Consider the following 24,835-nt stretch of genomic DNA (forward strand, 5'->3'; position numbering starts at 1 on the left):
AGTCAGCAACTGTGCTAAATCTTTTAGCTGTCCTTTTGCTGTCCAATTCAGTGTATACATTGAATGCATACATTCCCTGTCATGGTGAGTTATTTTTTCCTAGAAATTATGTAATTAGGAAAAAAAAAAAAACACAAGGATTGATGTTGGAGACTTATGAGTACTTATTCATGAATACAAGCTTCATTACATTGATAGCTCGTAAGAATGTCATAACACTGCATTACCTATTACTTAAATACAGATGAACAAGGGATAACTCAGGGCAAATCTATTGGAAGGGACCTTTGGATGTCCATCATCCAAACTGACCACAGGACCAGTAATGAGGTGGGATCAGGCTGCCCAGGGCCTTGTCCAAGCTGGTATTTAAAACCTCCAAGGATGGAGCCTCCATATCCTCTGTAGGCAATCTGCTCCACTGCTGACATGGTTTACTTTAGGTCTGATCTGATCCTTTCTGGTTTCAGTTTGTGCCTGTTGTCTCAGGTATTCTTTATATGCACAAAGAGCTGGTTCCAATTTTGTACCTTACCATAAGGTTCTGGGGGCTGCTGAGAGGCTGCTGTTGCTCTCCTCAGCCTGGACTCATGCAGCCTCAGTTCACTAGTCAAGGCACTTAGCCACTGACCAGCATGGTGGCCCTGAACTTGTTCCCTTTTAATGACTTTCTTATTTTAGGGAGACCCCCAAACTGGACTCAGGATTGTAGGTATGTTTTAACAAGCACTGATAGGGATGATCTCTTCCTTAAATTTGCAGGCCCTATTCCTTTTGATACAGCCCAGGATGCTGCTACCTCCCTCTGCTGCCAGAGCAGATTGCCAGTTCACATTCAGCTTACAGTCTGCCAAGACCCCAGGGCCTTTTCCACAGAGCTGCTCTCCAGCAGTTTTTTTATCACTTGCTTATTCATCCTTCCAGACTGTAAAATCCCAGTTTGCAAGTAAAAATACTGGGAGAAACAGTGTTTCATGATTATGATCTGTTGTCACAGTAGAAAATACAACAGAAGAATTATGAATTTTCTACCTGCAGCAAATTCACTTGAATTTTATTTTAAACTAAAACCTGAGCACATTACAATTAGAGTACCATCATGCAGACTGCAAACTGACATATACTGTACCTTGGTTAGTATAGTGTGTTTGATCCTAATTAAGTTGCTTCTGTATAAAGTTAGTTATCCACTACACTACACAGTAGCTCAATTTTATGTTATCCAGCTCCAATTGTGGTTTGTTAATGTATTGAACACTGAGAGAGTCCTTGCCTAAAAATAGCTTTTAAATCAAACAAAATAGGAACAATTTGCTCTTCCTTCCCTTTTTTTTTTTTTTTTTTTTTAACTACAGTAAGATTAACAGAGAAAGGTGATAGCTAATTAATCAAGTTATTTCTGGCCTTAATTTTGTTCTGACTGGGTTGTGTTGATTCATATGAAACACAAGCTAGTTCAATGCAACCTAACTGATACTGACAAGTAATCATTAGGTCATTGCTTCCAAAACAGGGATGTGACCGGTGATTTGGGAATCAAATGATCAGCTTGATTTTTCAGTGACCAAAAACACTGTTCTGAACAGCTGAGATGCCCAGAAGCAAATTTTAAGATTAACCATTGGCTGCATTTTCATAGTTATTTAGGCATATGAGGATGAAAAACAAGCTTTCTGTTATGACACCTGTTATTGGACAGTGATCTGCTGCAGAGGTTATTGTGGGTGATAAAATCTGTACAAAGCACAGAGTTATGGAAGATAGCTAGTAATGTCTGAAAAATTGATAAGCTTTTATTTAGCTCTCTGAGTTTCTAGACAACATTCAGAACATCCCTCAGATCATATTGTGCTTCCATTTGAAAATAAGACTTGAGATTCTGAGTTGTTTTAGAGTTGTTGAAGATGAATGCGAGAGCTGGACAATTTTAGGTCATCTTTAATATGAAGATCTTAAAGCATTTAAGAAAGTTCAACAAAATAACTTTTCCCTTCTAGCATCAGTTAAAGCTAAAGATCAAGAAACGCTTTCAGTCCCAGATCACCTGGAACATGAGCTTTATTTACTCCACAAAGCCAGTACCGAGTTATGCTGTTAATGTTCTTGGGATTTACATGCACACTTGAAACTCTTGTCTTATTAGAATAAAAGCTCAATTTCACAAGTCCTTAGGGAAAAGAAAGGGCTCTTTGATGCTGGATGACAAGTCATGCTTAATTACATTCCTCTGACATGCTGAAAACTCAAGTGAGAAACACCAAAAGCACACCTTGGATTAGTCATGCCTGGGGATGAAGTGTTTTCCTGATGTGAAACTGTCCTGAGTAGTGCAATGGTATATGGCTGTATGCAACTGCAGCAGCACAGGCTACTGATGCTTTTCTGTTGTTGTTAAGAGTTGTTGATTTGTGCTCTGAATGGCTTCTAGCATAGCAAGTGATGCCTGTGGGAATTACTCTATGCAGATGTAGTAGTATGGCCAGCCTAAGACACTAGATCATTTATTGTCTATAAACTCAAAGACACCATACATCTCATTACAAGTATTTCCATTATCTTGTAGATTTTGAAATACTTTATGGCATCTAGTCATCAAATCTAGGTATTCTCATCGCTTTTGCAAATACTCATGTAAATGTATATATATATATATATGTATTTTTTTGCAAATATCAAGAAATGGTAATAAATCAAATGGTGATTCTTTGGCATATGGTAGATACCACAGAACTGATGTATGATCAGTTGTTTCACCTGACTGCTGTACCATCATCTTCAATTTAATTTTGAGTTGATTATGTCTATTAGTAAATCTTCTCTTCATGATGTTTTAGGAAAGAATCAGGTAATGTCAGTGCAAGGATTAAATCACCTGAAGCCTTATCTCAGTTGTACCTTTTGAAATTAATTGAAATTACATGATAAGAATAATAAAACACATTTTAACCAATCAGATTGCAAAACTGTAAAATAAGTTTTAGCTTCAGGAATTTTTTCACCACATCATTTTAATAATTTTTAAGTTTCTAAGCTGCATAAAATTGTTGCTTAATTAGTGAGTATCATAATTAAAGAGAGAACTGAAAACCAGTTCTCTCTACCACTGAAGTGATAGATATAACTTCCAAACACACTATAAATCTACAGGGAGTTATTCCTGCAGGTTACCAGTAGTCATGTATAGCATAGTGCTTATGCTAACTTTGTAAGTTTAAGTTTGCTAAATCCAACTCTAAAAGGATTTATGTGAAAGTCTCTCTAACTAGCCTCTTTTAGTTCCATTACCTAGTATTAATTTCAAGTCCAATTTAAAGTGTATTCAATTGCACCTGCTGCTGCAATTATGCCTAAAAGAAGATATTTGGTGTACAAAGTTCTAGCAAGGTACATCATCCCTCATTGGCCACATGTAAACAGAATTGAAAGGTAAATTGGAAAGTAACCAGGAATTTTAAGGCTTACCAAAATACAGGCCTGGAATTTGAGAACAGTAGTCAAATCATCTGTTAAGAGGAAAGGAAAGAGATAAACAGACCACTGTTTCCTCAAGTTAGGTTGCCTAATTTACAGTGTCATCCTGAAATAAGTGTCTTTTCATGTTGCAAAAGGAGAAAAAGACTAAGATTTTTGTCAAGACTTTATCTATCGTTGAATTTATTTAAGCAGAGCACTGTTTATTGAACAAAGATAATGTCTACATTAAAAAGATTTTTGTAGTTACCATGGGAGGGTCTTGAAGAGATGAAATTCCAAAATGTTCAGAATGCCAGGGGCTTATTTTGGCAGCATGGATTTTACTAGCTCTTTGAGTGGAGTAAAACTTCTCATCCAAAAAAACTATTTTTGTTTCTGCACAACTGTATGTTTAGCCTGATTCTATCTTGCATTCATACCTGATCTGGCAAAACATGGAAGTTTCTATCATGTTTAATTTTATCATGTATAATTTTGTCATTATCAAGGCATGTGTGTCTGGAAAATGATTAGAAAGTTGAAAGAAACTCATGGGGAAAAAAACTCTACTTTTCTAAAACGTTTTCCTAAAATTCACCTGTTTAGAGCAAGATCTCAGACTTGTGTTTTTATATAGATCAGCCTTACAACTTCACTATAAAACTGATGCCATGATTTGAAGCATAGACCAGACTAACAGTGGTAGGAAAAATGCCTTTTATCAGCCATTAAGACAGCTATTATGGTATAGCAATGGATCAGGAAGAACAGTGGTTTTTGGCACACAGGTTAGATTAGTAAAAGTTTCTGCAGGTTTTTTTAATTATTTTATCATCTTCCTGGACAGTAGTTTTCTATGCTTGATTACTCTATGTCGATAACCACTTGTTTAAATACAATTACTTGTCTCTTCACAGAGAGGAACTCGAAGTGTGAAGCATTTCTAGAACTATACTACAGAGTTCCTTGCTTGAGGATATTGTGGATGCTAAAGGTTTACAGGGGCTCAGAAGTTGTCTAGGCAAACCACTGACAAAGAAATTAATCAGTAAAATCCTTCCCTCATTGAAATTAATGATAGTCCTACCACTGATTTTCACAGATCAGTGAACACTCTAACATACCAATTCAAACCTTGGGCAAGGTGTCAAATTAGTGTTGCAACACCTTCAATGGGTAAGTCACTATTCAAATTTGGATTATTTTTAATGTATCAGAAGTGTTTTTGGTAGTAAAAATGTACTGAATATTAAGCCCAAGTAGTTACACTGAATGTAATTTTGTTATGTGAGTGTTTCTTCTATTTTGTAAAAGGCATATATTTTCCTCCAGGAAACAATACCAGTCGTCCATCATCAAATTTAGGATACTATATAACTTACACAGCAACAGCAAAAGTCTTATAACTTTCTAGCAGTAGTTGCAGAGATCAATCAAAGACCAGAATGCAGAAAATGGAGGAAATTCCCCAACAGAGTAAACAGCAAAATATAAAAGGGCATTTCTCATAAGAGTATAAAACATAAATATCACCAAAAGCCATACTAACAACTGTAAAGATGTATGTATTACAGTTGCAAGCAAAACTTTGGTATCATTTTGTTTTTGATGTGAAAATATAGCTGGTAGTTAGAAAAACTGGCAAAGAAAAAGTTCCAGTCTCAGAAGCTGCTACATAACTTTTGCAGTACGTTTCAAAGGCGTTTCCAGAGAATGTATGCCACCATAGATAAACTAAGAGAATAAGAAACAGTCACTCTTTCATAAAGCAAATCTAGATTAAAATCTTCAGCAGAGTAAATTGTATTTAGTTATATTAAAAGACTGCTGGATTAAAAAAAAAAAAAAAAGAAACTTTTTTTTCCCCCCCCTGGAATAATCCTTATAGCTTATGCAAATTAAGCTAACTACTGATCCATAGAAAGAGTTTCACATCTGGAAAGCCTTTGCTACATCTGTGTTGGGGTTTCACGCTTTTTGGTGCTTTATTCATCAGTTCCCATGACTCTAACTTAAACCTCTGTCTTATTTTCTTAAGAGAAAATTGTGTTAAGTGCATTCCAGTTCAACTAAAGATATAGTGATTGTTTCTTTTCCTGAGGAAAAAAAAAAAAAAGCTTATTTAAGCTTCCTTACCTGTGTTCCTTTAAGAAAGCATCTTAAAAAAATAAAGCAACATAAAATAAGACAAAAATAAGTTCTCATGTAGTATTCTGCCACATGGACAAAGGCTTCAATAGATTAAAGTAAGATGGAGAATTGTAATTGTAAAAGATAACAGACAAGTAATTATATTGTTATTGTAGACTTCCAGCTGTGTTCAATGAGCAGCAGCAAGTATAATGCTGCTGGGTGAGGGAGAAATTCCAGCACCAAAGCTCCCTCTCTATCATGCAAGAGCAGTATTTCTTGAAATCTGAACCCTATTGGCCAAACTAATATAGCGTGTACTCAGAGCAGTGAAGTCAACCAGGTGAGGCTGGCCTCCAATATTCCTTTATATTTGCTTCCTATATAGTGCTATACAATTGCTTACTAATGCTCTTTCCTTCTCCATTTGGAAATCCAGGAGATGGATAGACAAAGTACTTCCTAAAACTGGGAATTTCCATTCTTAAACAAAATAGTTCTAGTTTGAGTCACATAGATCCATTTCATTTGGATTGCCTGAGTAACATATAAGTTAAGTAATTATCTAACTTAAAGTGCATACATCCAGCAGTCAGTCACAAAGACAAAAGGGCATCTGATTGAAGATGCCCTCATGTCACACAGCAGCATCTGAACAAGGCAGGACATGGGCTTAAGACATGCTGTTGTAGTTTTATCCCAGGTCACCCAGCACTTCTTTAGACAAGCCCTCTGAACGTTCTGGGAGATAGCATGGACCAGGGACCATTTGAAACCAGCAGTGGAAGGAGTTGTAACGAGTTGCTATCATTGCATAATCTTGATTGAAAGGATCAATCACACTAATTCATTTTGAAATCCTTTGTCTATCACTGGTTACTTCAGTGTTCATCCTTGCTTGAAGGACTCAAATATGAAATTATGAAGCAAATCTCTTTCTCAGTGGTAACAACTTTAGCCTAGTTTCTTCTGGACAAGGTTGGGGAAAAGTAATACGCCCTGTCATACGTGGTTAATTGGCCCACTAAGCATTCTAGCACAACTATTTGTACTGCTTTCACCTATTTTTTTCCTCCACTTTCCTCCTTTATGACAAGTAATCTTCCAGTTTATTTTAAGTTTTACTAATAAGAAGATTCTGATAATTAATTATTTTGGTTACAAATAGCCGCAGCTGCACTTTTTCCATTTAGTTATTTAGACATCATCCAACAGTAATTAATGCAGGAGAAAAAAGGAAAAACAAACAAAAAAATTAGCTGTCCAGCTGCTCTATTATGCATATAGCTGAAGCATGAGATATTAATGACTTTCAGATGCTCTGATGCTTCCTTAAATTCCCCAGCTAGGCAATCTCTGGGCATAGCTGTAGAGCAGAGGTGTGGCAGACCATGCTCTGTTAGACAAGAAAGGCTGGGCTCAGACCTTCTCCCTGAGGAGCAGTTCCTTATGCTTGGCATAGCAGCTTTTTGTACCAGATGTTGCTTCCTCGGAGCTCCTTCTTCTCTTGGTCCAGCCTTTGGTGTGGGCAGAACAATGCCAAGCCACTACTAACATTTTGCTGCTAATATATCAAGAACAAATATATTTTGTATGGTCTGCCAAGTTGTTAGTAAGGGTAAATGAAAGTCACTATAGCTATAACTGTAGCATGAACACCAAGTTATCTATACTCATGCTCACTTTATAGGCAATCTAGATACAAACTAATGGAACTGGAGAAAACCTCACACCTATGTGACAGAATAAAGAACCTCAAGAGCTAGGTTCCACATTAAGCAGGACTGGTTTTCTCTTGAATTAACATCCCAAACCTATCCAAGGTGAGCAAGCATTGCCCTCATGATGTACTCACACATCAGGAGACAGATTTGCTTTCATTCCCAATAGACTTTGAACAGCATATTGGGCTGATAAGGAGGCAACAGATTTCATTGATTCAGTCAAGTGAACTCAAAGGCCTAACACTTTCCTGAGCCTGCAGCCATTAGACACTTGCTGATTATAAAAAACACCTGAAGAAATGAGGAAAGTGTGTTACTGAGCAACTCTGTTTTACGGTGTAAAAAGCACAACATTCAAAGTACACATTTATCATAGAAATATGGGATGTCTTCTTTCCTGCGTACACCTTCCTTTACAATTTTTAAAACATTTCAGCATTTTAAGGAATTACAGTGTTTGGAAAGGTGTATTCTGGTCTTCATGCTAAAGAAACTGGCCATTAAATCTTGCCTTCATTCCAAGATACAGTTTAATTCTTCTAAGGCACTTTTAAAAAAATTTTTTAAAGCTGAGCAGTTTTACACAGTGTGTGGATTTTTTAAATAATGTTTCTTTTTGCTTTATTACATGACAAACACAAAAATAACTAATACAGCACTCTTTTTCATTCATCGGTTTCCTCACTGTTCTGGTATGTAGTTCTGCCTCAAGTCTTGTCATTTTGGTCTTGGATGCCATAAGTTCTTACTGCGGTCCATTTTATGTTACTTGAATGGGGGAGTCTGTCCCGCATTTTCCTATTCACTAGCATGATCAGCAAAATGTGATGACTCAATCCACAAGATGTCAAAGCAAGTCTGTTGCTACTATTTCCTCCTAAAACTTCCTTGACTCTTATTCAATAATTAATTTCCTTCATTGTTCCTTTTTGATAAATTTCATTTCTTAAGCCTTTTCCTCATAAATAGAAAAGAAATATCGTTCTTGCAAAGCTATTTCTCTAACTATCCACACCAAAGGAGCTGACCAAAAAGCAATTACAATCTGTCATCAAACTGCCTTATTCAGTAGCACCTACAGCACCAACAAGCCACGTGCATATTCCTCTGTTAGCATATATACAAGCTAGTAAATTATACTGTTTCTTGTAAAATGTATGTCTTAGTGCTATATACTTGTATCCCCCATCTTTCTCATTTGCATGCTTTTAGGGCATTTTTTCCTTATTCTTTTAAAGAGTTTGTTTGCATTTAACCAGGAGAATGTGAGCAATTGTCTCATATTTTGTAAAGAAAAGCTATCCAATTGCAGAACAAAGCAGGCCTCCAATGGGAATTGAGTACTTTCACCACATTCTTATAGTGTCTATACTTCATTTTTTATTTCCTAGCATTACAGCAGTCAGCTGTCATATGCTTAGCCACCTGTATGAGATCTACCTGCCTGAAATATTGAGAGAGTAGTATGAATCCCTAGAAGTTTTAGAGATTGTTTAGCTGGAGACCTCGGGTGGATTTATGTTCAAATATATTATGTCAGCTTTTAAAGGTGATTTATAGCCCGGCTTACAGGTAATAATTCCTGTTTTTCATTATACACGAATCTGCTATGCTTGCAAAAATTATTTCTTTCTTTATGTATTCTGTTGGCCAGCTTGTGATCCATAGTTGCACAATTAGATTGAAGGTTGGAATTGCCTTGTGTTGGAGGTGAGCCTTTGTGTTGCTACATCAAGCCTTCTAAGTTGTTGTTCACTGCCTTCCAAGTTCAGAAATCTAACGGTTTACTGCAAACTGGGTCACTGAAATTATTCACGCCAAGTCCATCTATTTTTTAACCTGTTTTAGCATACTGGCTTTCAGTGAACTGTGCAAATGGTTGCCTCATTACAAAGCAAGAGTGAAGTGCAATAAGGGACACAGACAAAAAAAAACTACAAAGAAAGAAGTGAGACACAACTTGCAGCAGCTTTCTGCTCCTAGTGTCTTAAGAAATAAATCTCTTATGAAGACTGCACAGCATGCAGACAGGCATAGAATATTTGGCATAGAAAATGTACTTAAATGCTAAGAAGGTGTAATTCTAACTGACCTAGAATTAAGTCTTAAGGTAGTCACATAGCTATTCAAAAGCTGCTACTGATATTTAAGAGCAACTATGGACTCCCTCCAGAGATTGAGACTGTTACAGACTGTCCATTTACAGACTAGGCAGCTCCTTTTCCACCTTTGTGTTTGCTATGGTTGCACACTCATGAGGTGTCCTTCACATAGCCATCCCTATCTGTTCTTCCCTGATACAAGGCACATGACTAACCTCATTTCTGCTTCTATCTGGGACTCTTTCAGCTGTGCTATGTCCATTGCATGAGTACCCTGAACTTCCCTGGCTAGACTACATTTTCTGTAGATCATTTAGCATTTTCCAAAGTATATCACATAAGCTCTATCAAATCATATATTTACATAGACTGTTGATACATTACCATGATCTAGTCCTTCCTCTTCTTGGTAAGGCCCTCTGTTGCTAAGGGAAGGAGATTGTTCCTAAGTCCCCACTGTTACTATCTTTTTTTTCCTGCCAGGAGTATAAAGATCATGTAACCTCAGTGAAGAAGCAGCCCTGCTTGTAACTGTAAGAGTAGCACATGTATACGGTAATGCAGAACACCATTTTCAGTTATCTTATTTTTGTCAAAGAGGAATCCAGCATGTTGGTTTTTAGGCAAGGGCAAGCAGAATGAACCTAAGGTCATCACAAGCTTGCCAGGTTTTGTGGGCATGCACAATTCCAGCTTCTTCCTGCACATACTATTCCCACTATTTTTTCTGAGAGCTCCTTTTATGGAATGATTTTCATTGATAAACAGAATAGCGCAACTTCAAACGCGTCCATGATTCTCACTGTATTACACACATTCATTCTTACCTTTACACATGGGCAGCAGTGTGAAACTTAGAAAAAGTCCCTTTTCCATAAAATGACACAAAATCATCTAATCTTCTGTGGAATATAAAACATTGCAACAAACATGAGTATAGACATGACAAGTGAACAGGACATTGTATGGAAGGATTTTAAGAAATTATGATTGTATGGGGCTGCTGAATCACGGCCTGAACCTCTGATTAATCACCTGAGGCGAGCAATGAATCAGCCACAGGAGCACAGGTGAAGGCAATTCACCTGTGCTGCAGGAAGGGGTGGAGCCTGGCTCCACCTCTCCTAGACCCATTTAAGAGCTGACTGCCAGGGGGGAAGGATCTCTCTGGAGATCTGCTCCACCGGAGTCTATTTCGCAAGCCCAGGATAGGGTGAGTGTCTTTCTTTTCCTACTTCAATATAATAATTACATCAGCCAAGCTCCTGGATATGCTATACTATCTGTATAGTCATTGATTGTACACTATACCATCCGTATATCTATTGATTATATAATGATAGTCAGAAAACTGAAGATAATCCAGAATTTCTTGTTAAAATAGTAAAGATATAGCATGAGATATATTTAAATTTACTTTGCATTATTTCCTAGAAAAAAGGACATGGCTGCTCAGGATCAAAATATATAGAGAGAATTTTTTGTGAGATATATATCAGAACAATATCTATTCTGTATTTTGGTTGGTCATTTGTAGTAATTTACTGAAGAAAGCGTAACAAGAACATGTGTATAGATATCCATAAAGATCTCAGATTGAAAGTATAAAGACTTTTTCAGTAGTCTTCTTACCTCCAACACTTAGTAAGCTTTAAAAAGGAGTTTGTATTCCCTAGGTGAAGGCTAATGAAAACCCTTGATCTAACTCATGTGTTTCTAAATTAGTTCTTCAGTATCTGAAAAGACCATAACTGGTATTTTCTTTGAAAGTTCAATTAAAATTCAACATTACTATTAATTCTATCTGCCCAAATTTGGTATTTATTGATGTTATTGTCCAGATATTGAAACTTTCTAGAGAGAGGAATATTTTTGCTATATATTTTTAAAGTTTTTAACATCAAAGAATTAGGTTATCCTAGCTGAAATGAGGTTAATTACGTAGCTGACTCTGATCCCATTAATTGAAACTCAATACTGTCATGGCTTTGTGGGAACAGAGCCCTTCAAATCATTTTTAATGTCAAAGGACTTACATTAAAGCTTGGTTTTCTATATGTGCTTTCTTAAAAAAATGTAAGTTTAAGTTCTAACCTTTAAAAATATATTTCCATTTAATTTATGAATTTTATGACCAGTTAGCCAAGCTCTGATTCGTTATCTGATTCTTCATCATCATCATCAAACAAGCAGTTTGTAGCAGTTTGTACAAGAGTACAGGAGCATACTTGCATGAGAGTACATTTTCTCATATAAACTATGGTGGGAATTTTCATTGAACTTAAAGAAGTATTTTGTTTTGGCTTACGCATGTAATCTTTTCTAGTATTTGACTAAAAATATGCTTGAAAAACTTGTCATTATCCTTCTAAAAATCCATTGTTTTAAAAGAACTTAAATATTTCCCTTTAATTTCATTCCTTACACACAAACTGTTGAAGAGCATCTCTGACTAAGGAAAAATCTCCTGGCTTTTCCTGCGGATGTCACCTGAAGACACATTCATTCCATAGTAGTGCCTTCAGAAAGCTACCAACATGTGCCAATAGAGCTGAGCTCATTCAATCCATGAAAAAGCGTGCAGTGGGTGTCTGCTGTCTCTTTCTGTGGTTTATTTTGCACAAGGAATATCTGCGTTTAACCATAAACACAATGGCCCATAAACACACACTGCTATGTGAGTTCTGAGATTTAGGGTTAGAGGGTACCTCATCTAACCCTATTTCAGGTGTTCACCTGAAGTTTCATTATGACAAATTTGTCATCTGAATAACAGGTCATTTTCTACAAGCTGAAATATTATGTAAAGGGGTAGAAGGTCATCAAGAAGTTGTGAAACTTACTGAACAAAGCAAATTTACTTTCAGGGTCAGTTCTTTCTAAAGGTAGGATGAACTGTTATATCGATATGTGCTTTCTATACTACTATTTTCTGCTTGTTTAGCATAGCATATTATATCTTTCTCTTTCAATTTGAATTTTGATAACTTGAATGTTTATATACTTTCTGTGTTGAAGACTTGTGCCACAGCTGATAAGTGCATCCCTTTGTTTCCCTTTTGCCCCTTTTTTCCCCCTTGATTCTGTAGTCATGTATTTTAATTTGTGGAGCTTTGCCTAAGAAAACACAACAGTCTTCAGTGTAAGTTCAGTATTTTGAAACCTTAACACTTCCACCTTTTTCTTGGTGTGCTCACACTTCAAATACTTGTAGGTTGTTATCGTTACTCTGCCCTTGCGTTACAAGCTGTCATTTGGCTAAGCAGAACATGTTTTAATCTTTCTTCATAAATCAAATTCTCCAGCGCCCTAATCATTTATGTTGCTGTTATCTGAATTCCTTCAAAGCTTGTTGACATCTCTGTGGTACTGGAAAGCCTAAAACTACACGCTGCATTTGTGAAAGGATTCATTTGCACCAAATGCAATATATCTGCTTGTTCCTTATGAACAAATTGAGAATGTAAATTGTTGTTCTATTAATAAATGAACAAAAAAAAGTAGTATTATGATTAAAACATCAGGAATAGTAAAGAAGAAATACCTTACTTGGCTTGCTATTCTTCCTTAGACAGCCCACAGTGCCAGTGCAGTAATTAAACCGAAGTGAGGATTTTCCATGGAGCATTTGTGATGCTGCAGAGTGTAGATATGCCTTGTCTGAAACCAGATGTCACCAGGAACAACAAAGTGTATGCAGAAGGAAATTTATCTGATTAGCTGTAAAATAAATTAAGGAAAGTTATGAAGAAATCCAATTCCTAAAATAGCAAACTAGACCATGTCATTAAAACCTCATTTAATAGTGGTGTTAACCTCATGGACTAAGTAGGAAACATTCATATCTAATAAGAATCTTAGCTGCAGTTTTAGATTTCCTCCTTAAGTGTTTGAGGTATACTGTGTACATTCATTATTCACAAAAGCTTTATTATGGATATCGAAATGTATCTTTTTGTAGATATGATGACTGCTTTAATCTTCAGGATAATTATGTTTGACACTACCCACAAAGCTTTAACTTGTGTCTGTGATACATTAAGCTTACAAAAGGTGAAGTGAAACACTAGATTCTTTATCTCTGAAAGATTAGGCATTAGAACTTGCAATCAGCAGTTACTGCAAGCATCCGTTGAAATAACAAACCCCAGAAGAAAAACGTCCAACAAAGTAACATGCTACACTTCATTTTGGTGTAGACATAGAGGTATCTATTCATTTTTTAAATAATAGAATTGCAGCCAATGCCCTGGAAAGAAAATCTACAGTAAAAAAGACCCCAAGAACTTGTGATCTGTTCAGAGCAAAGAGGACAACCGTTTAAAGTAGCCTGTTCAAATCCACCAGAGCAGTACATAAGAAAAGCTCTCATCACCTATGTAGCAGCAGAATTTTAATTGTCAAATGGAGTCATGCAAGTAGAACTACAGTAGTTAACACATACATTTGCTTCCTCCTTCCATTGCCTCTCTCTCTATCTTCTTGCTTCTGTTTCACAAATCTGTGCATACCAACTTTTTCAGGCTGTATTAAATTTGATGAGAGATCACTTTCCACCCTGCACTGGGGTTGGTAAAAGCCCAGATGAGATGAGTTCTATTGCTTGTAATACCCTGCGAAGGGCTGGCAGCAGCCCAGGACTGAGCTTGCAAAGAGTTCCCAGGCTGTACGTATCCCAGGTGAGAAAAATATTTTCTGCTTTGTTGGCAGCCAGCATCCAACGCTGCTGAGCTGCTGTGAAATAGTTTCTCAGTGGCTTGTCAATTGTTATGCCAAGTAGACTTTCAGATAGAAGGAAAGAGGTCTACCTCTGCAAAAGAGCAAATTCCTGTACCAAATCATAATATGATACTTACTGGGGAAACTAGCATATTTTTTTCTTTCATTTTCCTCTAAGAACTGGATTTAAAAGAAACACACAAAGTAGGTCACAAAGAAAGCATGGCATAGAAGTAGCTGAACCAAGGAGTCTGAGGAACTGAGACAGTGTCAAAAATAAATCACCTATCTTGTGTAAAAATTTGAGCAAAATTACCATTCACAAACTGTGCAAACTCAGTGCTTTAATTAGTGAAATCTCAGAATCTACTGAGAGTCTGCATAGTGCATATCAGAAAGCTTAGATTCAGTTGGGATCCTGCTTCCTCACTTCTTACGAAGATCTCTGATTTTTCTCCTGTTTTCTCCATCCTAGAAGCCATAAATGTTCAAGCAGGGTTACATTCTGCCTGTCTTCATGTGACAAACAGCTTCTGCAGAGATCATGTTTCACAATGCTGCAGTGGCAGCAGCAGGAATGAGAAGCGAGGAGAGCAGCTCAGCCTCTTTCCATCACTTAACAAAACATATGTTATACAGGGCAGTGCTAAGGAAGAAGACTTATGTGAGTCCCCTAAACCTCATTAAATCTTCTCAAGAATGAGACTTTTCCATCTTACCCTGCAAGTACTGGCACTTTTTCTTTGGTTTAAAGTTTCTTGCATCTCTGATCACTCTGCTTGGAATGATCTCCATCTGCAGCCTGAATCACCTCCCTGCTTACCCCCTGGCTGAGATGAATCTGGCTCACATAACGCTCCCCGCACCCAGACACCAGCCAGCTGCTGCTAGTACAGCATTTTAAACTTATTGAACCATGTTTTACAAGAAAATTGGCTTTATTCACAATCAGTGTTTGTGTTTGTAACTGCAGACCAGCTCATTGATTTTACTGCTTTTACATCTTTTTTTTTTTATATTGTATCATTTTGTGCAAGGGATCTCTAAACAGGAAATCATTTAACCCAGGGAGCTCACCAACTTCATATGATGCAAAGTGTGAACAGGAAAGAGAAACAAAAACATAAGGCCAGGAATAAAAACAGCTAATTGTGAAAGATATAGAGACCAATTATAATAGGGAATAGCAATAAGGATTTGTTTGGGAATTATTGAGCTGTCTGGGCTCTTATTTTTTTATTTTTTTTTTCCTTGTGGAATCCATGATTTGCTGTTATCAGTATTGTGCATACTGATACATTTTCATTTCCAAGAGAAAGAAACAAGTACCTTAGGTCATGTATCTTGTTCTGTGAGACTTTATTATCCTGTCCTAAACTCGCTATGGGACCACTCAAGCTGTAATGTGTTACTCAGCTGGCAAAAACATATCGTGGTATGGCCCATTTGCATCTCAGATCACTGAGATGGAGGAAGAAACAATGCTATTTGGTACTACTTTGCTTTGGTAAGGCATAACAGATGGCTAATGCTGAAAACTTGTCCTTGTTCACAGCCTATTGACATCTACTATTCTGTACTGGCACCTACAGTCAAGTAACTGGAGGTGTTTGGACACCCCTATAGAGCAATACTTCCATGAATGTCCCAAGACAGATGCCTCACATATGGCTAAACACAATGAGGCTTTAATACTTCCTTTCTGATCTGAATCTTAAACTATGGCACAGTAGTCATTAAATGTACCATTTTTTCTCAATAATTTACAGTATTTAAAAAACAGTTGGCACCAGAGACAGGGCTGGATTTTCTGATAACATAAGGATAGGTTATAATAGTTACATTTAAAAAAGATATTAATGTGGAACTATGTACAATGCATATGTGTATCTTCTTTCATGTTATTCAGTAATTTCATATTATTTTGTATTTATTGCTGTGGTTAGGAATGTTTTCTGTTTTCCTGCATTGGAATATTTTTTTGGAGCAAAAAGTGATAGAGAAATCACAGTCCAGGAATGGCCAGATAAGCTTACACTTTGAAATGCAGAAGAGTTGAATTAAGCTCGTGGGATTGTTTGTAAAGCAGGACCCTAATCACACTATTAAGTTCACTATATAGTTTTACTACAAAAGTAATTCCTTGTATTTGTTTCCACAGAAACTACAACAAAAATCACAATAACACTGTTTAATAGAGCAGCCCTCTTAAATAGTGTTTATTTGGGAGCATGTGCAATTTGAAACTCATAGAAGTATAATGGAAGATTTAAGCTACTCTACCAAGTTTTCATAGAACTACCAGCATGTACTTGTAGGAGATATGAAAGACTGAAAGATAATGATGGTGGCTATTTTGACAAGATCTCAATGTTTCAACAAAATAAGTCTAATTGTTTAGACATGGAAAAATCCATGATGGCAAGACTGATGATAGTTGTGGTCAGCATCATGGACTGTTGCTGGTGTAAGTGGATTTGGGGCTTTTCCTTCCCAACAACTCAAACATATCTGTTGTTCAAAAATACAGGTCTGGACCATGGTATGAGGGTACAAAACCTGTATGGCTTACAAAAGCAGTGCATACAGATGACTGCTATCTGGAGAAGAGTAAGTTGCCTGAGGGCTTCCCCATGACTGCTGCCCTGAAGAAGCAAATAGTGTGCAGTCCTGTCCAGGGAGACAGCTCAGGAAACTAACAGTTGTGTGGTTTATTATCTTGTCTCCAGACAACATCCATTTAGCTCCTAGGCTGCTCGAAGGTTAACTGCAGGGTGTTGACACATGGCACAGAGCACTGTTCTGAGAGCCAAATAACTCTGTTGGACATGCGATAATATGAGGGTGAGCTGTGTCCTCCCATTGTCAGCACCTTTGCAGTAAGCACCACCCAAACATTTGCTATTATCTCAGGTGCAGCTCTAAGTGAGCTCAGGGCACTGAGCAACTCCCACCTGTCACGTCCAGTACAGCAATGCTCCCACTGATAGGAAACACTCACCCATCCCACCAAGGAGTGGAGGGAGCAACAGAGAGCAGAGCAGCCATTAATAGGAACCAGAGGTCACGATGGACCAAATGGTGGAGAAGGGCATTGCCAGGACAGGGATGGGGAGGAAACTGTACAAATCATGGCAGAGCAGGATTTAGAAGGCAAAAGAGAAAAACAACAGTGAGGAGTATCTTGTAGCTTGGAAAAGAGGAAAAGAAATGTAGAAGGTGCAAAGAAGAGAACATCATGCTCAAATCAGCAGCAAAATCAAGTGTGTTGAGTAGAAAGGCATGCAGTCTGTTCAACTCTTTCTTCCTTCAACAACTAAACTTCATTTTAACTTTCTTTTATTTATAACATGCAGTGTCTCTTGATGCAAGAAAGAATCCTAGTGTTCTCCATCAGCACCATAGAAGTAGGAAGCTGAAGCATGAGAGGACAGAAGAATGTTCCTCACTACAATCCCTAAACTCAATTCCTTGCTCTCTCTCTTTCTTTCTTCTCCCCTTCTGCCCTTTCTTCCATGTCCAGAGGTCTGGGCTTCCATAACAGGCTGATTTTCACTCCTAGTATAAGAAATGGTGAAAATCCTTCTGATATTTTAATGGATCATTTCATTAAAATTTCTGTTTGGAAATACCCTAGTATTGCATACCTCCCCCTCCTACCAATGATGGGGGGAGGAAATTAGGATGACAGGTTCCCACATGTGGCCATAGGGAAAGCTGAGCACAGACAAGCTGCCCATGAGACAGATAAGTTGCCCAGCAGTTTCCATCCTTACAAAAAGATGTCTATATGCCAAATGAAACTTCTAAATATTTTTGCCTTCTCTGATGGAAGAAGAAAATCTAAATTAAAAAATAAAGGAAACTGAGCAAAGGTGTGTCTTCATCATATGGAGCATTTTATTGAGATTTATCAAACTTCTCTTGAAAGAAACTTTTCTGTTTCAAGAAAATATATTTTATTTGCATATTTTTCTGAAGAAATTTTTCTAAATCCATTAGTCTGCTCTAATGGGTAACTGCTGCTTGTCCAAAGATCTAATATGTATCAGATCTCCTAGATATTGTATATGTTGCAGTACTAGATTTTCTCTTGAAAAGCGATATGTGTAAAAGCCCAAATTCAGAGGGCTTATTTCCCAGTTTGGTCTCCTAGATAGCATTTGGAGACATCTGCTGAGAAATAAAACAATGACATGTGCCTAGCAGGCGTTTTTATTAGACCCAAAATTTGGATTCTTGATCGCTCTTTTGTTTTGTGATACTTTTAGAGAGTTGTGGCTTTATATTTTTGATTCTGTAACATGGGAAATGCTGGTTTCGTGCTTCAGTTCAGGGAAGCTGCACAGATCACCCAAGGAAGATGGTCTGAATTTGCCTTTTCATTTGTTGCAGGCAGTACTGAAGTTACGGAAAAGCTCAAAATGGTAACATGCTTAAAAAATGACATGTTTCTGGCTATGCATATTTTGGAAGCAGACATCCTTCCAGACTCAAGATGCCAGAATTTCATAGATTAATCAGAGATAAACGGAAGAATCTGCCCATTCATAAACACATAGAAGGGGAAGTTGATACACTCTGAACAAACCTGAGGAGAGTAAGGCTTGCACAACTGCTTACTTCCTGGAAACTGGATGTTGCCAAAACACAAAAATGAGGTCACCATCCCAGTCCACCCCCCAGTACCAGATGCATCTTCATTTGCTCTTTGCCCTAAGAAGTAGAAAGGGTTTTTAATATTATTTTTGCAGACTAAAGTAAGGTCAGAATCACTAAAGGAGCAAAGAAAAAGAAGTATGTTTGGCAAGCTAAGATCCTCCAGATTGAACTGGTAAGTTGTAAGATATTAACTTCTGCCTTGTGGCCTCAGTTGGTTTGTGGATGATGTGTTTAAGAACAATGAGCAGCATTTTACAACTTAGATCCAGCCTCAAGAACAAAATTAGAGAGGCACAACTTTGTCTTTATTATGAAAACCATTTCCGAAGAGATTCCTGAAAAGTGGAAGCAGCCTGGTGTCTGCAGTCTAGAGGCAGACTGGGCTGGGTGAGAAGAGGATGCTGTACTATAAGCAGTGGTGCAGCTGTACTGACTGGAGAGCCAGAAAGCAGGTAGGATTCTGTCTGTATAAATATTTGCCTCTGAGATTCTACAGAAGCTATTCTCAGGCACGCATGCTTCTCTGCTCATGTGTTCTGCCATCTCCCTCCACCAGGCCTTCCTCCCCCAAACACTGGCTAACGCATTCCTCTCTTGTCAGCAACAGACCACTCTCTTTCGGATTCCCTTCATATTACTTTCAATCCAGCACATATCTTTTCTGGCCCATCCAGTTTACCTTTTGACTGTTAAATCTTTCTTTATATTTTACATTTTATTTCATCAAGTAAAAAGTAATACTGTAGGATAGTTGGAGTACTGACTGTATTATGATCACCATAAGCACTGCTCAATTAAAAAATCTGTGACTGCTGTTGGTCTTGAATTTCCAGACAAAAAGAGCTGTATCATACATTTTACATAGATGCTAGTTGTGGGATTAGAACCTTGCTTATTTTTGCATGCATTTTGTTGTTGTACTTGTGTATAGATAACTGAACTTTGGATGTGACATGCTGCAGGGTGCATAAGCCATTTCTCAGCTAAAGGAGGATATTTGTTTTCCAGATAATCCCCTGTACTTTCTTGAATATAACAGCCAGACTTCTAGCCATTTCCTTTGAATACTTTTTCTTTGCCACTCTGTCAATTTCACCGTTAAAACCTTTCTTCTTTCATGTCATTCCCAGTGCTTCAGTTTAACTGCTTGGATTAACAGTTTTCATCATAAATTAATCTAAAACGTTCATGTTGACCTCCATCAGAGATTCACTAGCCAAGTTCTGTACGCATATACTTGGCACCAGTGAAATTCTCTCTCAGTTCAGGCTGTTAGCATAAGATCACAAAAGTAATGGGGTAAGCTTTTCCACCCAAACAGGCCTAAATTTTTTACAGGCATGTGATTTGGGCAGATGTCTCCCTACAAACAGCTGTATTTGTGAGGAGAGAGGGAATATTTCTGAGCTGAAGGGAAAAATATCTCTACATAGGCAGTTATTATTTGAACAGAATCTGGCATTGAGCAGTTTCAGTAACTTTTCTCCAAAGACAGAGTCACATTTGGGAATGCAGTCTGGAGGGTCTTGTTGGATAACAGCACAGCAGCAGGGGCAGCTTGTCAGTTTTCCTCTACATGTACATGTTTCCCAGTGCAGAACTAAGACTCCCTGCCATCATGGCCATTCTGCCACCAATTGCTGGTACCCAAGAATATATAGTTTTGTGGATTTCATTTCAACATCTTTTGATATCAAGAGGTCCAGACCGAAACTGAGTACATTATTCCATGAGGGGTGTTCCTTAAATAATGCAACAATACAGACTGAAATGCAGCTCTGCTTTGATGCATCCTTCTAACAGGATTTAAAAGCTATTTTAGGCTTTCATATTGTACAGCAATCTCTCAGCTTATTTTATGACCATAGTGAATATCATGCATCTCAAATTTCCTTCTTTGACTGTACAAATACCATTTTAGCTATCTTCCCTTCTATGTCTATCAGTCTTTTCTAAAATGAATGCCTTTTTATTTTCTACCTATATCTTTAGCCTATTTATATTAATTGTTTTCAGATATATGGTTCATTAAGAATTTTCTGAAATATAATTAAGTTCCTAGGATATCCATTTGCATGTGAAGTAGCAACAAACTTCTCAGATTTCCTTAGCCATCTTCCTCTGATTTGTTAGTTTATCTTCACTCCTCTTTTGCCCTTTGTTGGGTTATTCTGACATTTTCCAGTCCATTTAGGACTGTTGTCCAAGGTTAAAGGTATGAGTTTCAATAGGGACAAGTGTCAGGTCCTGTGTTTTGGTCACAACAACCCCAGGCAACCCTACAGGCTTGGGGAAGAGTGGCTGGAAAGCTGACTGATGGAAAGGGACCTTGGTGTACTGATGGTCAGTCAGCTGAATATGAGCTAGCGGTGTGCCCAGGTGGCCAAGAATGCCAGTGGCATCCTGGCTTGTATCAGGAATGGTGTCGTGAGCAGGACTAGGGAAGTCATCCTGCACCTGTACTCGGCATTGGTGAGGCCTCACGTCAAGTACTGTGTTCAGTTTTGGGCACCTCAGTACAGAAAGGACATTGAAATGCTGGAGCAGGTCCAAAGAAGGGCAACAAGGCTTGTGAAGGGCTTGGAGAATATGCCCTATGAGGAGAGACTGAAGGAACTGGGGCTGTGTAGTCTGTGGAAAAGGAGGCTGAGGGGAGACCTTATTGCTCTCTTCCAATTTCTGAAAGGTGCTTATAGCAAGAGCAGAGTTGGTCTCTTCTCATTGGTGATAGGTGACAGGACAAGGGGAAATGGCCTTAAGTTGTGCCAGGATAAGTTTAGGTTGGATATCAGGGAAAAAAAGGGTTGTTAAGCACTGGAATAGGCTCCTCAGGGAGGTAGCTTATCACCATCCCTGGGTGTGCTTAAAAACTGGATGTGGTGCTCAGACACGATTTAGTGGAGGATTGTTAGGGTAGTTTGGTTAGGTTGGGGTTGGACTCAATGATCTTTCAGGTCTTTTCCAACCTGAGCAATTCTATGATACTATAATTCTATGATTTCATTGGACTGGTTATACAGACGATTTTAAATATTTTAGCTACAACATGCTGACGTATGTAACAGAACCCACAAAATTGCTCAAAGAATTAAACCCTAATCTGCAATATACATAGATTGCTCTGAAAGTAATGCCTCCTATTTATTTCCATGGAAACTACAACAGATACAAAGAGCACAGTAATATTGTTTGATGGAGTGAATTCTCAGCTACTGTTTTTCACCATAGTCACCACTATTAGCTACACATTTTCAGCAGCAATGAAAAAGAGCTTGCATGACATGCTCATAAAAATCTGCATCGGTGGAGCTGACCCACTGTTTCACAGCTGCTATGATAGCATCATTGCTAGGAAAATGTTGCTCACACAGTCTATCTTTAGTTGGCCTGAACAGATTGAAGTCAGAAAGCACCAAATCTGGACTATACGTTGTGTGTAGTTCAACAGTCCAGACAAGATTAACGATGCATTAAAAGATCTTCAATCTGATATGGGGCCAGGCATTATCATGTTGCAAGATAGAAGTTGTCTTCTTCTCTGGCCTCACTCTGGCAGTTTGAGCTTTCAGCTTAGTCAGCATTGCAGAGGTGATTGTTTGACCCGGTTTAGAAGGATAACCCCACTCCTATCCCAAAAGGCAGTGCACATCACTTTCCCTGCTGTGCCTTGAGCTTTTTCTTTGATGGGGAATTCGCATGTCACCAATGCATGGACTGCCAGTTTGACTCCAGCTCATAGCAGTGACAAGACATCTCATCACCAGTAATGATGTAATCCAGGAAACTGTCACCTTCAGACTCTCATTAGTTCTTTCAGCTCTGCATGAACATTCATGGGAACCACTTGGCACAAACTGTGTGATATTCCAACATTGCCACCATCGTTTCCAGTGCACTGACCCAATGTTAAACTCCATACACAGTTCTCTGGTTGTAATCCACTGATTCTTGCAGATGAGCTGATTGAGACACTTCATTTCATTGTTTGACAGCTTTGCATGGCTGTCCAAAATGTGGCATGTCTGTCACACTGCTGTTGCCACTGCTGGAACACACCACCTCTCTGTGCTCACATTCACTGTTTGGTCTCCATGAATGTTCAACAAGCATCAATGAATGTCAATGAGTGCCAGTTTTTCCCCACAGAGGAATTCAATTCCACACCTTTGCTTCACACACAATATCGTGTCAGATGCTGTTGTGTCAGACTGTCTGCTTCCATCTGTCACATAGCAACAAAATGTAATTAAATATCAGAGGGAAAGCTCAACCTCTATAGCCATGCCACCAGCATCCACATCTGCTTCCATAAAATAGGAAGCAGTACTTTCAGAGCAGCTCTTTAGTGGGCTTAGCTACTAAAATGAATACTGTTGAAGGTGTTTTTATTGGCATTTTAATCTGGATCAGGACTATGCCTTTGAGAAGAATCTTCCAACGCTTCCCTTTGGTTCATATCTCCAAGCAGTCTCAGAGCATGGGGAGCTTAGCTGCTTTCAGTTGAAGCTGAGTCAGAAGATGTAACTTGCTAATTCGCCAATGAGCTCTTTATGAGGATTCGCTCATTCCATGAGACACAGGGAGACTTTGTTCAAAGTAACCCCCTTGAGATGTGTCAGAAACTGGGTACCATTTTTTTTACTGTATAAATTCACTCTTTGTGGGATGCATTGCTGGTTATATAGATGAAGAAAGGCTTCTCAGCAGGTTTTTAGTTGCTCCTCGTTGCCTTCTGTTGTCCTCTGACAGTGGTATTCAACTGAAATACAGTTATACCTATTAAGGTCCAGCTTTAGATCATGCTTTTCTTCCAGCTTATTGCATCCCCATTTAAAAATGAAGTAAGTACTCTTCCAAGCTAGTCACTAACAGAAACAATAACAGGTGTCACCTGAGGATGGTGTCTTTATTTTCTAAGTTTCCAAGTAAACAGATTACACTGCGGCCATAATGCCTTTATTTGCTTATGCAAGCATTGTCACTTACTGTACAAGGAAATTTTGCCAGAATAGAAAAAAAATAAAAATGTATTTCAAAAGTGTGTAATTTCTCCAGAGAGTTGGCTGTTTCTTTCCCCATCAGGCCTCAAAAAGTAGGAGAGGTATAATGGAGAAAATAATTGCAAACTCTAGAGATCCCTTGACACTATTAGTTTTGTTCAAAGATGTACTTATGATATTAGTATTGGCAGATACTCTGCAAAGATGAAAGACAAAGGTCTAGATGTGAAGAAACTATGATCTGCATTAAGCAGATGATAAGAGGGTTCTTCCCTCAGTTATAGTTTCAGATCATGTACATTCTTTACACTTGCAAAAGGAGATCATGATTTGTCTTAGAGGAACTGAGGACTAGCACAAACACAGGTAATTGAGAAGGCACAGGAAAAGCTGCAATAAGTAAGAAAATGTGAAATAAATTATCTATTACAGAATTAAAAGAAAAAACACTTTTGTTACTAAGAATGAGTTGATAGGGAATGTAAATCTACAGGCTGGAACTCGCTATTCTGAACTTTAATCAGTGTTTGCCAACCTTGTGAGAAGTTAATCAATCAGTTTAATGAAAACATAACCCTTCACAAGAAAATAATGCTATCCAACTTTAAACTGCAGTTGCTGCTGTAAAAATAAAGGACTCACCTTGAATTAACAGGAGGACAACTTTATTCTACAGCCCTTTCTCTCATTCATGTCAAATGGAATTAGGTTTTCAGGGTGGGATCTCTCACCTCTTCACACGTTAGGACAGGCATCTCACACATAATAGGAAGGGAAAAAGAATCTCACCTACCCTCTTATTCCTTTCTTCTTCCCTCAGGGAAGTTACAGGACAGTAATCAATTTAAAAGGTCAAAATAACCAAGGGCAAATGGCTTTTTACTGTGACTATTCATCTGATTTACATGCATAAATTTACAAACAGAATTTTATCTTTGACAGAGATGCAGATGCCTAGTTCCCTCTTCCTTTTTGCCTTCCCACTTTTCCTCCAGATTTTGCATTCTATCCCTTCATTACTGCATAAAGTACTACATAATGAGAA

The 24,835-nt window shown here is 38.0% G+C and overlaps 1 protein-coding gene and 1 long non-coding RNA gene across 6 annotated transcripts in view; one reads left to right on the forward strand and one right to left on the reverse strand.

Moving 5' to 3' along the window:
- The window catches only part of DLC1 (DLC1 Rho GTPase activating protein), a 221,348-nt gene that overhangs the window by 101,879 nt on the left and 94,634 nt on the right, over positions 1-24,835 (forward strand). The gene's annotated exons all lie outside the window — the stretch shown is intronic.
- LOC146544487 (uncharacterized) overlaps positions 1-24,835 on the reverse strand; it is a 107,188-nt gene that overhangs the window by 56,056 nt on the left and 26,297 nt on the right. For all 5 annotated transcript variants that reach the window (XR_014883145.1, XR_014883142.1, XR_014883143.1 and 2 more), the window contains exon 2: positions 12,954-13,129. This is a non-coding gene — a long non-coding RNA (uncharacterized LOC146544487). The remainder of the gene's footprint in view (positions 1-12,953; positions 13,130-24,835) is intronic.

The sequence above is a fragment of the Meleagris gallopavo genome, chromosome 4 (genome assembly GCF_905368555.1).
Source record: "Meleagris gallopavo chromosome 4, MGAL_WU_HG_1.1, whole genome shotgun sequence".
NCBI classification, from domain to species: domain Eukaryota; kingdom Metazoa; phylum Chordata; class Aves; order Galliformes; family Phasianidae; genus Meleagris; species Meleagris gallopavo.